The following is a 15,655-nucleotide window of genomic DNA, read 5'->3' as shown; positions in this document are numbered from 1 at the left end:
TGCCCGACGGAGTTGATATGGGGTGGAGGAGGGCTGGCGGGGCTCTGCAGGGATTGGGTTGGGAGGCTGTTCCTTTACAGTGTTGCAGGCGTATGATAATTATCCTGTTTGTACAGTGTAACAAAGTGTTCAAAATGTACCAGAATAATTTTTGAGGCAGCTCATTGATGCAGTGGAAGCAAAACCCAAGTGTCTCAGGGAGTCTTTACTGACCTGGGGCTTGCTCTCAGCACTTTCTTATGTCAGCTTGCCTCGAAATAAAGAAAGGCTTCAACTGTGATGTCCCAGCTCTCACTTGCTCACTGCAGAATACAGAAGGAGCACATTATAAAGAAAGCTTACTTTTTTTCCAGTGTATGATAGTTTTTCAACAAATGCAATCATTTTGAGCTTCCAATATGACCATTTGACATATTGACAAATATGCTGAGGGGGCACGACACTGCTGAGTGGCAGACGGTCTCCCGTGCCAGGGCTATTAACCATGTTGCGGCACCAGTTCCTCCTGTCCATCTGGAGAACAGGTACGAGGCCCTGGCAGCCCTGGAGGAGGAGGGAGCAGTGGAAGATACCAGGGAGGAGACTCTGCGCACACAATGTCCTGTGCGGGCGGTGGGAGTCAAGAGGCCTAAGAGGAGGAAGCGTCGTGTCATCGTGATTGGTGACTCCATCCTGAGAGGTACGGAGGGCCCCATCTGTCGCCAGGATCCCTCAGCACGTGAGGTCTACTGCCTGCCCGGAGCGAAGATTCAGGATGTGAAGGGGATGCTCCAGTCCATCATCCAGCCCACCGATTATTACCCCATGGTCCTCGTCCATGTGGGTACTAACGATGCGGCCAGGAGAGCCCCTGATCGCCTGATGGAGGACTACCATGCTCTGGGAGGCGTGCTGAGGGAGATGGGCACACAGGCGGTCTTCTCTTCCATCCTGCCAGTGAGCGGTTGAGGCAGACGCCACGAGATGTGCATAGCGGAGACCAACTGGAGGCTACAGGAATGGTGCTTCGAGGCGGGCTTTGGCTTCCTCAGCCATGACCAGCACATCATGATGAGAGACGTGCTGGGATGGGATGGGCTCCACCTTTCCCCTAAAGGTAAGCGTGTGTTCTCTTCCAGGTTGGTGAACCTCCTTCGGCGGGCTTTAAACTAGGCTCGTCGGGGGAGGGGGAAGATGAGGGCGGAGGAGACGATGAACTACCAGGCCCAGCAACAGCCAGCGAGCCCAGACCAATGGTCAAAAGGGAGAAACAGGTAAGTGATGGGGGACGGGGCATTGCTGAGACTAGGGGGTCAGTGGGCACAACCATTGGAGGCCTCAAATGCCTCTACACGAATGCTCGAAGTATGGGGAAGAAGCAGGAGGAACTCGCCCTCCTCCTAGCTGTCACCAGCCCTGACATAGTGGGGATCACAGAAACGTGGTGGGACTCATTGCATGACTGGGCGGTGAGTGTCAAGGGCTATAGGCTATACAGGAGGGACAGGATAGGAAGGAAAGGTGGAGGAGTAGCACTCTACATCAAGGAGGAATATACTTCCTCATCAATTAGCAAGGGGGTAGAGGGGGGGCACTCTGAGGTGCTCTGGGTTAGAGTAAAAGGCAGTCCAGGGGAGAGAGACTTAACGGTGGGAGTCTACTATAGACCTCCCAACCAGGGAGAAGAGCTCGACCAGGAATTCTTAGGTCAGCTCACAGAGGCAGTGAGGGCTAAGGATGTGGTCATCATGGGGGACATGAACTTCCCAGACATCTGCTGGGAGGAGCAGTCAGCCAAGTCTGATCGCTCACGTCGGTTCTTAGCCAGAGTGCAGGACCTCCATCTAACCCAGGAGGTGCACAGCCCCACCAGGGGAGACGCCTTGTTGGACCTGATGCTGGCCACGGGTGACGACCTGGTGAGGGGGCTGCGGGTGATGGGCCACCTGGGAGGCAGTGATCACCGCTTGCTGGGATTCACCATCCAGCGTAAGGTGGCAAAGGGCTGCAGCAAGGCAACAGCCCTAGACTTTAGGAGGGCTGACTTCAACAAGCTAAGGAGGATCGTTGGGGAAGCGCTGAGGACCCAGAGGGGAAGGAAGCCAGATGTCCAAGGTGAGTGGTTGCTCCTTAAGGAGACGATCCTCCATGCCCAAAGGGAGGTAATCCCAACAAGGGTCAAAGGGAGCAGGAGGGCACATAAACCCCCATGGCTCACTAGGAGCATCCGGGAATGTCTCCTTGCTAAAAGGGAGGCATACACCCAATGGAGGGATGGGGTCATCACCAAGAAGGATTATGTTACAGTCGCCCGAGGATGTAGGGGGGCAGTCAGGAAGGCCAAGGCAGAGATGGAGATAGGACTAGCTTCCCAGATTAAGGACAATAAGAAGTCCTTCTTCAAATACATAGGGGGTAAAAAGAGGGTCCCGGGTAATGTGGGGCCCCTGCAGGACACGATGGGCAACTTAGTCATCACGTCAGATGACAAAGCTAACATATTTAACGATTTCTTTGCCTCTGTCTTCCTAAGTAGGGACCAGTTCAGCCACCTCCCTGCTGGGCCCCCCTCAGGCCCCGAGAGAGACACGCCTGGGCCAGGGGTTAGCGAGGAGTTAGTTAGGGTACTTCTGGAGAGGCTGGACGTGTTCAAGTCCGCTGGTCCGGACGATCTTCACCCTAGGGTTCTACAGGAACTGGCCGAGGTCATTGCGGGACCCCTGGCGCGGCTCTATGAGCACTCGTGGTGCTCTGGCGAGGTGCCGGAGGACTGGAAGAGGGCCAATGTGGTCCCTATCTTCAAAAAGGGAAAAAAAGAGGACCCGGGAAATTACAGGCGTTAGTCTTACCTCAATCCCGGGTAAGCTCTTTGAAAAAATTATCCTGGCACACATCCAGGAGGGCCTTGCGGGGGAATGCATGCTCAGGGGCAACCAACATGGGTTCATCAGTGGGAGGTCTTGTCAGACCAACCTGGTGGCCTTTTACGATCAGGTCACCAAATCATTAGACGCAGGGGTTGCTGTGGATGTAGTCTTTCTGGACTTCCGGAAGGCTTTCGACACTGTCTCTCACCCTGTCCTCATCAAAAAGCTGGGAGACTGTGGTGTCGATGCCCACACAGTCAAATGGGTCGCTAACTGGTTGGAGGGCCGCACCCAGAGGGTGGTAGTGGATGGGTTCTTCTCGACCTGGAAGGACGTGGGCAGTGGGGTTCCGCAGGGCTCGGTCCTCGGGCCCGCACTGTTCAACATCTTCATCAGTGACTTGGATGAGGGGGTAGAAAGCACCCTGTTCAAGTTTGCTGATGACACTAAGATGTGGGGGATGTGGGTGCACTAGAAGGGTGCAATAGGCTACAAGCTGACCTTGACAGGTTGCAACGGTGGGCGGATGAGAATAGGATGGGGTTTAACACTGATAAGTGCAAGGTGTTGCACATGGGGAGGAAGAACCGGCACCACACTTACAGGTTGGGGAACTCCCCTCTTGCCAGCACGAAGACGGAAAAGGATCTTGGAGTCGTCATTGACTCCACGATGAACATGGGCCGGCAGTGTGGGGAGGCAGTCAAGAAGGCCAACCGTACCCTGTCATGCATCCACAGATGCATCTCGAGCAGGTCCAGGGAGGTGATCCTCCCCCTCTGTGCGGCACTGGTCAGGCCGCAGCTGGAGTACTGCATCCAGTTCTGGGCGCCACACTTCAAGAGGGATGTGGACGATATGGAAAGAGTCCAGAGGAGGGCCACTCGTATGATCAGGGGTCAGCAGGGCAGGCCTTATGAGGAGAGGCTACGGGACCTGAACCTGTTTAGCCTCCACAAGAGAAGGTTAAGGGGGGACCTTGTGGCCTGCTACAAACTGGTCAGGGGGGATCGGCAGGTATTGGGGGAGTCCCTGTTCCCCCATGTGCTGCCAGGAGTGACCAGCAATAACGGTCACAAGCTGGCGGAGGGTAGGTTTAGATTAGATATTAGGAGGTGCTACTTCACAGTCAGGGCGGCTAGGGCCTGGAACCAGCTTCCAGGGGAAGTGGTGCAGGCTCCTAGCCTGGGGATTTTTAAAAGGAAGTTAGATGAGCACCTTGCCGGGGTCATCTGACCCCGGTGCTCTTTCCTGCCAAGGCAGGGGGTCGGACTAGATGATCTACCTAGGTCCCTTCCGACTCTAGCTACTATGAAACTATGAAACTATTTCCTGTTGAAGAGCTGGCTGTTGCTGCATGTGTCAAGGGTTTATTCTGAGCCTCCCTCAGAGGCTCTGGGTGTTGGCTGCAGCCAAGACTGGTGACCTTGACTGGGGTGTGCCACTGCTCCTACTGGGCAGTGCCAGATTTAGGCTTAAACTACTTAAACTACAGCGTAGGGCCTCACAATATGAGGGTCCTCTAAATAAGAAAAAAAACAGGACATTTTTGCTCTAATATAACAAAAATATACATATATATGTCTCCCCGGTTAGTGTTCATATTGAGTTCATAAATTTGTACAGAAATAACCATAATTCATTTAAAATTTCATTAAAATGCATTTTCATGAATTATTTTTATCGTATGGGACAAACTGGACATGTTTTAGGGCCTCAGTATGTCATAATCTGGCACTGCTGCTGGGACTTACACCCCTGGCTAGAGGCTCTTGCCCCTCCACTCAGGGGCAGGCCAGTAGCCATATTTGGGGTCAGGAAGGGGTTTTTACCCCAGGGGCAGGTTGGTACAGGCTGAGGCACAGCCCTTGAACATATATTGATAACACTTCTTAGAAGCAGGAAGTTGGGTGCCATGGCTCCCCAGCTTTACCTGTGGAGGGGTTAGGGTGTTAGGTCTGTGTTGTGTCATGGCTGATAGTAGCCTGATGTAGAGTTTCGGGTATGGTTTGTATAAAAGGGTTTGGGTAGGGCTGATCCTTTCTCAGGCAGTGGGTTGGGCTAGGTGGCCTCTGGAGGTCCCTTCCCTGCCCTGCTTTTTTGAGTCTGTGACACTACAATAGAAGTGGGACATTGGAAGCGGGGTTCCCCCTGATTTATGCATGGCAGATTAGGGGGTTATGCTTGGTTGTGTCAGAGGTGACTATATAGTCTTGCTAAGAGAGGTCAGACAGTAGGTTTGTAACAGGTGACCTGTGGAGGTCCCTTTTAGCCCTACTCCTCTCTGATCACAGACTCAGACCTCTGGAGGCCATCTTGTCCAACCCTCTGCCTGAGGCAGAGTTATCCCTACCCAAACCAGCCCATACAAATCCAACATCTAAATTCTAGATTAACCAACCATCAAACGTGACACAACACCGACCTAGCATCCTAACCTGCCACAGGTAAAGCAGGGGAACCATGGCAGTCAATGTCCTGCTTCTGCAATAGAGAGATAGGGCCGGAAGGGACCTCCAGAGGCCATCTCATCCAACCCCTGCCTGAAGCAGAATCAGCCCTATCCAAACCATTCTGTACAAATCCATCATCTAAACTTTACATAAGACTACCATCAACCCTGACACAGCACAGACCTAATCTCCTAACCTGCCACAGGTCTGAAGTAGTGGAACCACAGCAGCCAGCATCCTGCTTCTACGAAATGTTGTCAGTTACATGCTCAAGAGATTCCAGCTAGAAGGCCACATCCCTTGCTACAGAGGATGGCAAAAACCCCCGCAGGCTGTACCAATCTGGCCATGCATAGAATTCCTTCCTGACCCTAAATATCGCAATTGGTCTGACCCTGAGCAGAAGGGCAAGACCCTCTAGCCATGAACCTCCAGCAGAAGCATTGGCACACCCCAGTCAAAGTCCCCAGCCTGCCAGTGTCTCTGAGGGAGGCTTAAAAGCACCCTGACACATGTAGCAGCAAGTGGGGACACGGGCAGTCAGCAAAGCCCATAAGGATGGGAAATGCCCATAGTAGACCATAGGCTTAGCTACCCCTAGATCATCCCTGACCATTGTTTCTACAGGATTAGTTTCTGTCTCTTTTCCAGGAATTTATCCCCCACCTTATCTCAGCAGGGTCTGCACAGGCTTTGCCACCTGGTTTGTGAGACTTCAAGCCCATTCTCCATATGATTTTAGTGCCTCCCTTCTTCCCACCACCTGCTGCTCTTAGGTTTTTTCCTCTTTTTTAAAAAAAAATTATTTGAGGGAAAGATTTTGCAGGGTGGTTCTGTGGCTGCTAATTATAATGAACAGCAATAGCTAATGTAAGGCCCTCATTCTGCAAAGAGTCAGAGGGGAGCAGATCCCCACACTCACCTAGCATCCAGCTCAACTGAGTAGGCTGCATGAAGGTGATGCAAAAAGCGGTTCGTTTCTTTGGAGGCTCGCGAAAAGAATCTCAGACACACACTTATTAGCAGCACAAAAGGTGTATTTGCAAATAGGGTCGGAGCAGAGTCAAAGGACTCAGATTACTCCGCGCCCCTGAGGAAATTCTCAGCTGGCATTTTATGCCTTCCCTCCTGGGCACGTGTGCAGAAACAGGAACTCTTACAGCTCATTTCCGGTTCATACAAACATGTATGTGATCACGTCACTTCATCCGTCGCATGTATATTATAATTAACTACTTAAGTATGTGGGGCGGATAGGCAAATATGCATCAGCTAATTGCGCACGCTCAGAAAGTTCTCTAGGTCACCAAGAGTTGAAATCCCCCCCCTTTCAAGGACACAGTCAGTTGAATTCCAGCTTCTGTAATCTGCACGTGAAAATCAGGGGGAGGCCGAAAGAGTGTGGGGGAGGGAGTGATTTAGCTTAAGAAAAACTAGCAAGGCTGGCCAAGGAAAAAAATGTCCTTGGCAGTGTTTTTATTCTTATCAGGTACGAGATGCAAACTATGCAGTTCTAACAACACTCCATTTCTAACAGTATTCTAACAATACTCCATTTACTGTGCATTTCTAACAAAGGCATAGCAATCAACCTGCTTGCAGAATGTAATGGTATCAGAAGACTGGAGTCTCCTTGGAAGAAGACCAGGTTTGACAGTGATGTAGTCTAACACAGTGGTTCTCAATGTGTTTAGACTCAAAGTCCCCCTCAATAGATTTGAGTTCCCCCTTGGGAAACTCCCCAACTCTTAGTTTTCACTCTTTTTTTTTACTGTTGAAAAATACTAAAGTAAGTCTTCTGTTGCAAGAAGCTCAGAAGGCCTACAACAAGGCAAAATGGTTTTAACACTGTGAACTGCTGTTTGAAATCTCTGAGTCTTGCTCTCTAGTACTACAGTATATCCTTCACATGGTAGCCTTTATCCTTGTCTCTGGTGTTTAACTTGTGAACCGTGCTTGGACAATTCACATGCTAACATTGCAAGCACATGAAAGGATCTCAAGGCACCCCAGGGTGCCAGGGCACTTCCCCTTGAATATCAGTGGTCTAGCAGAATGCTTTGCATGACCCCATGTTGTCTCCACGAGGCAACTTAAGCAGCTCTCTTTTTATGGTAACTTCTGCAAAGTCTAAATCAGCTAATGTTTCTGTCTTACTGCCCTGGCCTTTGTACAGCTTCAGACTTAGCAGTCATCCTCTTTCATTATTATTCTACTGGATGGCTGGGGGGCAGGGCAGGGCAGGGGCAGGCAAGAACTCATCAGATCCCAGAAAATCTCTTTCAACCCATTGTAGACTGAAAACTCCATCATCCCTGACTTGACTTAGATTAGCCTTCACAGCACACATTGTCAATACATCAAGGTAGTGGAAGGGAGCTGGAGTTACCCTGTGAGACTGGAATCAGCACAGGAAACTCTGAAATAAAATTAGTGGGGAATGTTGGAGCTGCCTTCTGAGGGTGGTCCCCTCCCAAGGGAATCTTTCATCATTCGAGATAATGCTGAGTCCCTGCTCTGCAAATTTCAGATCATGTTACAAGGTCTGTTTCTTTCCACAGGGCTTCCTCTGTGAAAGAAGCTGTAGAATGCCCTTCACATCTCTGCTTGTAGAACTGGTGACCCAGATGTTACAGATGACAGCAAAGGATTTTTTTTTTGGGTGAGTTTTTTTATGTTCAGTAAGGCAAGGACAGCTGCATAAAGGTTCTTTAAAAGGGAGGACAAGGGTTTGGGGGTTTTTTTGTTTTGTTTTTTTTACTGTCAAGATAGCAACAGCTTGAAGTCTTGTTTGACTTTTCCTGGAAAACCAGACAGTTTTGCCTTTCAACTTTAGTCTAGTGGACATAGGCACACAGTGCCAGGAGCCCTAAACAAACTAGCTCAGGTGTGGCAAACAATGTAATTTTAGCATGAAACTCTACCCAGGTAAGTTGGTCATCACTGTGTTACACCTGAATGTGCAGTATAGACATTCTAGACCAGATTGCCTGTTGGTTAGTAGGTCTGCCAGGCCTGGCTAGTAAAAGCAGCTAGGGGAGACTAAGGCTGGTAGGGGTTGTCAGTGCTTTCCTTTGGGAGGGCAACATAGGTGACTGGTGCCTCCTGAGTCGGGGGGACACTTGCCCCCCCAGTGGCCAGTGAGCAACCGGCGGGGGGGTCCCCCCATGGCTGATTATGCTGACCCAGAAGTGCCAGTGGTGTTTCTTCTGGTGCCCCCACTCCCTGGCCAGTGCTCTCAGGGGGCGGGGCACCAGCGCTCCCACCTGCCTCACTGCCCGTTGCCTAAGCGGGGAATGCTGGCTGTCAGGGGATGCACATCCACCCCCATGCACTCCCTACGCATCACCACTCAGAGGGCAGTGTGTTAGATGTTTTGACATCTACCCTGGAATTCCTTCCCCTTTTTGGCCTGCTAGGACATGTTATGGAAGCACTGCAAGACTTATCTGGGTAGGCATTTAGCACACAAGGTAACATCATTGTGTTGTTTGGGGAGTTTTTGTTATAGAAGTATATAACTAAATGTTTTAGCTGCTTTTCTAAATCATTGCTTTTTTACTTTAAGTTGTCCTGTGCCTTTCCTGGGGAAGGGTGGCTTGATAATAAATAGAGAAAGCTCCAGTTGTGTCAAAGGCTGAATTTTGTTGTGTGGACCAGTTCAACAACTATGCCGCTCTGGAGCAACGCAGATTGTAAAACCCAGGACAAAGAGTTCTCTGTGGAAAGACTCTTACAATCAAACAGTGTTTCAAAGTAGATCAGATGTCACCAGAATCTTAGGAAATGTTGCATAACTTTCCTCTTTGAGAGCCTTTCCACTAAAAATTATGTGAACAGTATGACCACTCCCCTTTATTCCCAGATCCCATGCCAAAAGTCCCCACATTATGCCAAACAGAGCTGTTAAACAAGAAGGGACAGTGACTGCTGCTAATATCAGTTTGATGCTGCAAAAGCTTAGATACTACAATGACAACAGTATAAAACCCAAAGCCAGGGGCTGGCAACATTTTTGGGCAAAGTGCCAAAATCTCCAGAACCTCAACTTGCAAGATATTGGTGTGCTAGGGCAGATGCCACAAGGAGCCTGATCCTTGTTGTGGCAGTGCCGCTGCAGCCCCTTCCCTGTCATCCACCCAGAGGCATGCATGTACCCACGTGTACCTGCCACCAGCAACAAGCTGGGCCAGGGCTCCACAGACCTTGGTGCAGCAGCTTGCACTTCCTGGCCACCTGCCACAACTGGTCCAGGCTCTGGGCAGGTCCCTGCTGCCTGCCATGGAGCCTGGGCTGCTCACAGCAAGCGGTGGGAAGGCTGAAAGCAGCTCCACTGAGGTCTACAGATCCATGGTCTGGTTCACTGCTGGCAATGGGTGCATGCACACCTCCAGGCCGATGACAGGGGAGCTGCAAGTGGCCTGATCCTTGTAGCACCAGCCCTTTCCCTGCTGTCCACCTTGCTGTCCACCCCGAAGCATACATACCAAGCAAAATGCCATGGCACGTGTATGCCAGGTGAGTTTCATAGATTTCATAGACATTAGGGCTGGAAAGAACCTCAGAAGATCATTGAGTCCAGTCCCCCACCCAAAGGACCGGAAGTCAGCTGAGGTCTGTGTCAGAGCACTCAGGTGCCCTGTGCCTGAGAGCAGAAACAGCTCAGGAGAGACCTCCAGTGGCAAGAAGGGGGAAGCCCAGCTGTTAGTTACCAGAGCAGACAGAGTCACAGGTGCTTGTTGCTAGGACAACCGCTGGGGAGCCAGCTGACAGGAAGCGGCAGGGCCTGGCCAATATAAGCCCCAGGCATGAGGCCAGGGGGCCAGTTCCCCTCTCGTGGTCAAGGGAGGAGGAGCTTGGCCAGTGCAGACAGAGGGGAGAAGCCTGACTGCATGAGCAGCCCCTGATTGCTGCTATGGGTTAGAGTATTTCCTGGTAGGGATTGAATGTTGTTTGGCTGAACGGTTTAGCTTTTTTTATGTTATAGCCCAGGGGCTTTGTGTTTTTTGTGTTTGCTGTTTAACTAGAGGACTGGGTGAGGCTATTGGGGGTGGAGGAGGCCTCATAGGGGCTCCATGGTAGTGTGGGGACTACCATGGTAGTGTGGCACCAGAGAGGGTGTGGCAATTTGGGGTGCACTGACCCCAGCCCCAGAGAGAGAGGGGCCCCAGGGAAGTCAAGGAGAGGGCCAAATCACAGCAAGGCCCAGGTCAAAACCACATCAGTACCATCTGTGAGGCTTGAGCTGTGGTGTAGCGGAGGAAAAGGAGCCACAGATGGCACCCCCTGGCACTGGGGCGCATAAAATGGGCAGCCTCCTGCTAATTACATCAATTAATCAATCAATTAAGATCAAGGCATGGCAGGAGAGTAAGCAGGAGGTTGGCCCACAACAGGAGGGCGGAGTCACCAATAGAAGGGCTCCAGTAGCGATACTCCTGTCACAGGGTCATAGGATCCCAGCAAGATAAGCACCCAATTTACTCTTGAAGGTATTCAATGCAGGTGCTTGGACCACCTCTGTTGGCAGGCTATTCCAGACCTTGGGGGCTCGGACAGTAAAGAAATTCTTCCTTACATCCAGCCTGAAATGGTCTTGTAGTAGTTTATAACTGTTCAACCTCATCACCCTTGGGGCGCTCTGGTGAACAAATGTTCCCCCAGATACTGGTGGTCACTCCTGATAAACTTATAGCTGGCCATCAGATCGCCCCTGAGCCTGTGCTTTTCCAGGCTAAATAGCCCCATGGCTCTCAGCCTGTCATTGTAAGGTCTGTTTTTGTGCAAACATGATTCACAAGTTAAATGCAGAGATTTCAAGTGGCAGTTCACAGTGTTAAAACCATTCTGCCCTGTTGTAGGCTTTCTGAGCTCCTTACAATGGAAGACTTACTCTAGTATTTCTCAGTAGTTTAAAAAAAAAGAGAGTGAAAACTAAGAGCTGAAGAGTTCCCCAAAGGGGTGCTCAAATCTACTGAGGGGGACCTTGAGTCTAAACATGTTAAGAAACATTGCCCTAAGGCAAATTGATAGCTGGCACCACCAAACCCCTCCACTTTGTTTATTAAAAGGCCAAAAGGCACTATTAAAATCATTTAGTCTGATCTACTACAGAACGTGGGGCACAGAATTTCACCTAGTGCTTCTGTACCTATCTTAAAAATGGAACTTGGGTATCTCTTATTGAAAAATATGTTTAAACTCATTTTAAAGAGTGAAACTAATGGATGACTTACCACATATCCATTAGCAATCTGTTTACAATCCTCCTATGGCGGGAGTGGGGAATTATTTTAGGCAGAGGGTCACTTACTGAGTTTTGGCAAGTCATCAAGGGTCACATGACAGACAGCTAGGGGCAGATAAATATTAATTTTCTAAATTTTTTAGGGACCCCATGGCCTGGATAGAATGGCCTGGCAGGCCGCATCTGGCCCACGGACCACATTTTGCCCACCCCTGTCCTATGGTGATGGCCAAGGGGAATATTGTCTCAACTCTGTAGTCCTCCTTTCTCCTGGAAAGGTGGTGAAAAGAGAGAGGGAGAAATCTGGGACCATCTCTAGGGATAAAGTTTAAAACACTCCCTTGGTCCTCAAATGAACAGGAGAAGAATTACTGAGAAGGGAACTGAGGTAGGGACAGCAGCTGTTATGAGTCTTGCTCAAGTGGGAGTGCCACACAGAAGTACAGTTGGCTAAGAAATGGAGGAAACCAGATTTCAGGGCAGAGGACTATAAAGGAAGCAGGATTTGGAAGGGTTTTGAGAATGAGACGAAAGGAGACTACATGAGGCTTACTAGAAGGAGATTTTTAGAGAAGGGAGAAAATACGGAAACCTTTGAAGAGAAAAAAGATAGCAAACACTGTGTAGGGGAAGCAAACAAGAATGGGAGGAAAGCTAGCTAGAATAAAAGGCTGATATGGCAAAATGGAGGAAGGTAAAAAACATTCGTAAATCTCCTAGAAATAGAAATTTTACTGGTTGTTAAAATAGATATGCTAGGTATACAACTGTCTTCCTCCTCCCCTCGTGTGCCCCCTTCCCCTGCCCCAACGCATGCACACAGAGGGTTCCTGGCTCCAGTAATTCTTGCTGCAGTCCTGCTTTCTGAGAGTCTACAGTAGCTAATTATTCCCCTGCCATCTTTGTACTGAAGAGAGTGTGGATAGATATCTTTGGAGAAGTAGGAAGTGCAGGCGTGGAGGAATGTGTGAATACATTTTATTAGACAGTGTGAGGGAGGGCCTGCCAGAAAGAGGATGTCAGTGAGTAGGGCAAACATGCATGGGTGCATGGAAAAAATAAAGAAGAGTTATGGAGAAATCAAGGAGGAGGATAGAACAATACTGAGCAAAAAGAGAAAAGCCTGTGAGAAAAGGAAAGAGCTGGCAATTCAATGTGACAGAAACTTTAAATGGAGGGAAACCAAGCAGAAGAAAAAAGAGGAAAAGATATGCCAAGATAGTAGATAAGATAGGATAAATGGAGCAAAGCAAACAGTAACAAAATGAGTTCTTTAAGGGAGAATACTGTCAAACTGTAGCAATTGTAGGATGGATGGCAGTGTGTGGTTTTGAAAGTGCTCAGCCTGCCAGGTGGTAAGAGCCATGGGAAACTATGTAAATACATTTTGGAACAGCTACCTGGATGGCTCACAAAAACAAACCTCCACTTTTGTCCCAGGAATGTAAATTGGAGGGACTGTATGTATTTTATCCACATCTTAAGAGAACTTTTGTGCCCAGCAGTCTGACCCCAAATGATTCTATCACTCTCTCAGGTTCGTCTTGTAATTTGATAATCTGCAGCTATTGTTAATTGAATGACTCTTTTAAAGAGTTAATATCTATAAATGAGGGAACTGAAGTGTCTTCTGGATGCATCTGTTTCAACAAAAATCCAACAAGAGTCCCAAGTTTTTTTGAACATGTATCCTTCTTTACGCTTGACGTGGTCACCTTGTTTTGTGCATTGTAGTCACAAGGGGGTGCTATTCTTTCAGCTTTGGTAATCAAGCTTGCAAAAGCCAAAAACTCTGCATAGCTGTTTCCTGGAAGTATGGGACTGATGAGAGCTTGCTGGACACATCAGATTAAACAGGATGTACCAGGCTGTACAGCACTAGCTGACTGAACTGAATGGAACAGGATTTACCAAGTAGAATAGTGCTTAGCTGGGTGTCTCAGGTGTATATCCTCAACTTTGGATTAGGTTCAGACACTTAAATGGCACGTGTACACAAGACACTGTATCGCCATAGTGGTAAGCTATGGTGATATAGCTTGTCACTACAGCAATGTAGCTTCAGCAGGCATGAAACATGACGCCAATGCTACTGTGCAGTAGGGTTGGAAATGACCCATGTGCCACTGCGATTGCACAGTAACAGCAGTGGCAGCACAAATGAGGGCACATGTAGATGTGCCCAAAATGCAAAGTCATGTTGAGCTCCAGTGGGAAAAGGCAAGTGCAGGTCTGAGTATGCTAAGGACTTGTCTGTCTGCCATGGTGACACAGTCCTCTTGCTGTCGTTCTACAAAGGAATGCAGATAGTCTCAACACCAGAAAGATGGGGCAGCAGGGCCAGATGATGGTAACCTGACAGAAAGCCCTCCCTACCCATGCACTAGTTCAGCATCAAACATTTCACCTAAAATAAATCTCCTAGGCTCCTTTTACTTCCTCAGACACTTCATAGAGAATAGAGGAGGGCTTTTTGATTGTGTCACAAGGCACTTGGAGTTCCAAAATGCTTGCATAACAGGATCGAGACAGCATTGCCAGCTGCTAGTTCTCCTTTTCAACTCACATTCTCATCTACTTTATTAAAATAACAACTATGTGGTATAATCTTTCCACTGTCTGGGCCAGCCCTCTGTCTGGATGACCTACTCTCTGTGGGGGCTGGGCTAGGTCTTTGTCCAGATAACTTCATTAGTGGACTGGTCTTCATCTCAGTTTGGGTAGCATATCATGGTCCGTGGGCTGGGTTCAAGCATTCTCTCTATAGAGAATAGTCTAGCCGCAAGCTGGGCGAGTTCTCTGTCCAGCCCATCTGGTCTCTGTAGGCACAACCAGATAAGGCCACCTTTGCTGTAAGCCAGTTCAGTCTAGGCAGAATAGTCATTTTGTGGGCTAGGCAAGCACTGTCTTCAGATACCACAGTCTAACTACAAGCTGGGCTAAGCTTCCTGTCTAGATTGCATTTAGCTATTCATGAACAGAATCCTTTCTTTGTCCAGATAACACTTATGGGCTGTACAGGCTCTGTCTGATAATGGTTGATTTGTGAGCTGGGCCAACTCTGTGCACTCAAATGACAACCAACAAGATTAAAGCCACTTGTTGCTGTGTTTGTCAGAAGAGACTGACTTCTGATACAGCAGTCAGAAAGCTTAAGTATTCAGGGCTTTGAAGTACCATCCACACAGTGCCATATGAGATCCTCCATGCAAATTGTTACTAAAAATGTTGGTGAGTTAGCCTCAACAGCTATCAGCCCTGTCAGCCAATTCCTGTACTGTTACCATTAGGAAGTTGCATAAAACCATACACATTGCAGCAGACAAATGTTGCACGTATATACTGTATGTATTTATTTTTCAGAAAAATGTACTACTTGAACTTGTGTGCATAACTTGCCTACCTTCAAATTCTGTACCTTTTAACATTGGGTAAAGTGATTGTAGTGCTGGCTTTACAATCTGCAATGTTAAAGGCTTTTTTTAGTCCTTACAAAAGCCATAGAATGGAAAATGACCACGCCTACTTTCTCCACACATTTCGCAGTGGTGTGTCCTAAATCTGCTCTGAGAAGGGCTACCTCTACAGATGAGCATGTCATTCAATTTTTAGGACTCATCTGTTCTTGCTCTTTCTGTTGTCTGCTCTTTCTTTCTTCTAACAAGGAAGTCAGTTGGAATGGTGGTTTCTGTTAATACAATAGCTGTCTGTTGGGAACAAGGCGGAAAGCACCACATCTGAAAATGCACTGACATCTGCCAATGCTACCTATAAATTGTGCCTGTAATATTGTAAGGCTTATTAAGTATTATACTTGAGATTGGTAGCATAATTGTTCTGCCTAGTGACAAGTTTGCCAGAGCCAATATCAATGAGCTTTCTTTATAAGTTTTTTCCATAATTGCTTATGTACAGTAGGGAATTACACCTTCAGTTAACCACCTCTGTGCTTCTTTGCTGTTTTTTCTCTCAGACAAGGTGAAGAGGAGCTGGATCAGTCTGGAAGCTGGAGCACTCCAAAGAAATTCAGGTACTGCAAGGGATGATAATGGCATTTCATATATCACTACCTGCTTTGCTTCCAAGACTGAAACCCTGCCTGATACCAA

This window comes from Crocodylus siamensis, chromosome 1, assembly GCF_052110815.1.
Source record: "Crocodylus siamensis isolate JL-2025a chromosome 1, ASM5211081v1, whole genome shotgun sequence".
In the NCBI taxonomy this organism is placed as follows: domain Eukaryota; kingdom Metazoa; phylum Chordata; order Crocodylia; family Crocodylidae; genus Crocodylus; species Crocodylus siamensis.
Note: the sequence above shows the minus strand (reverse complement) of the source record.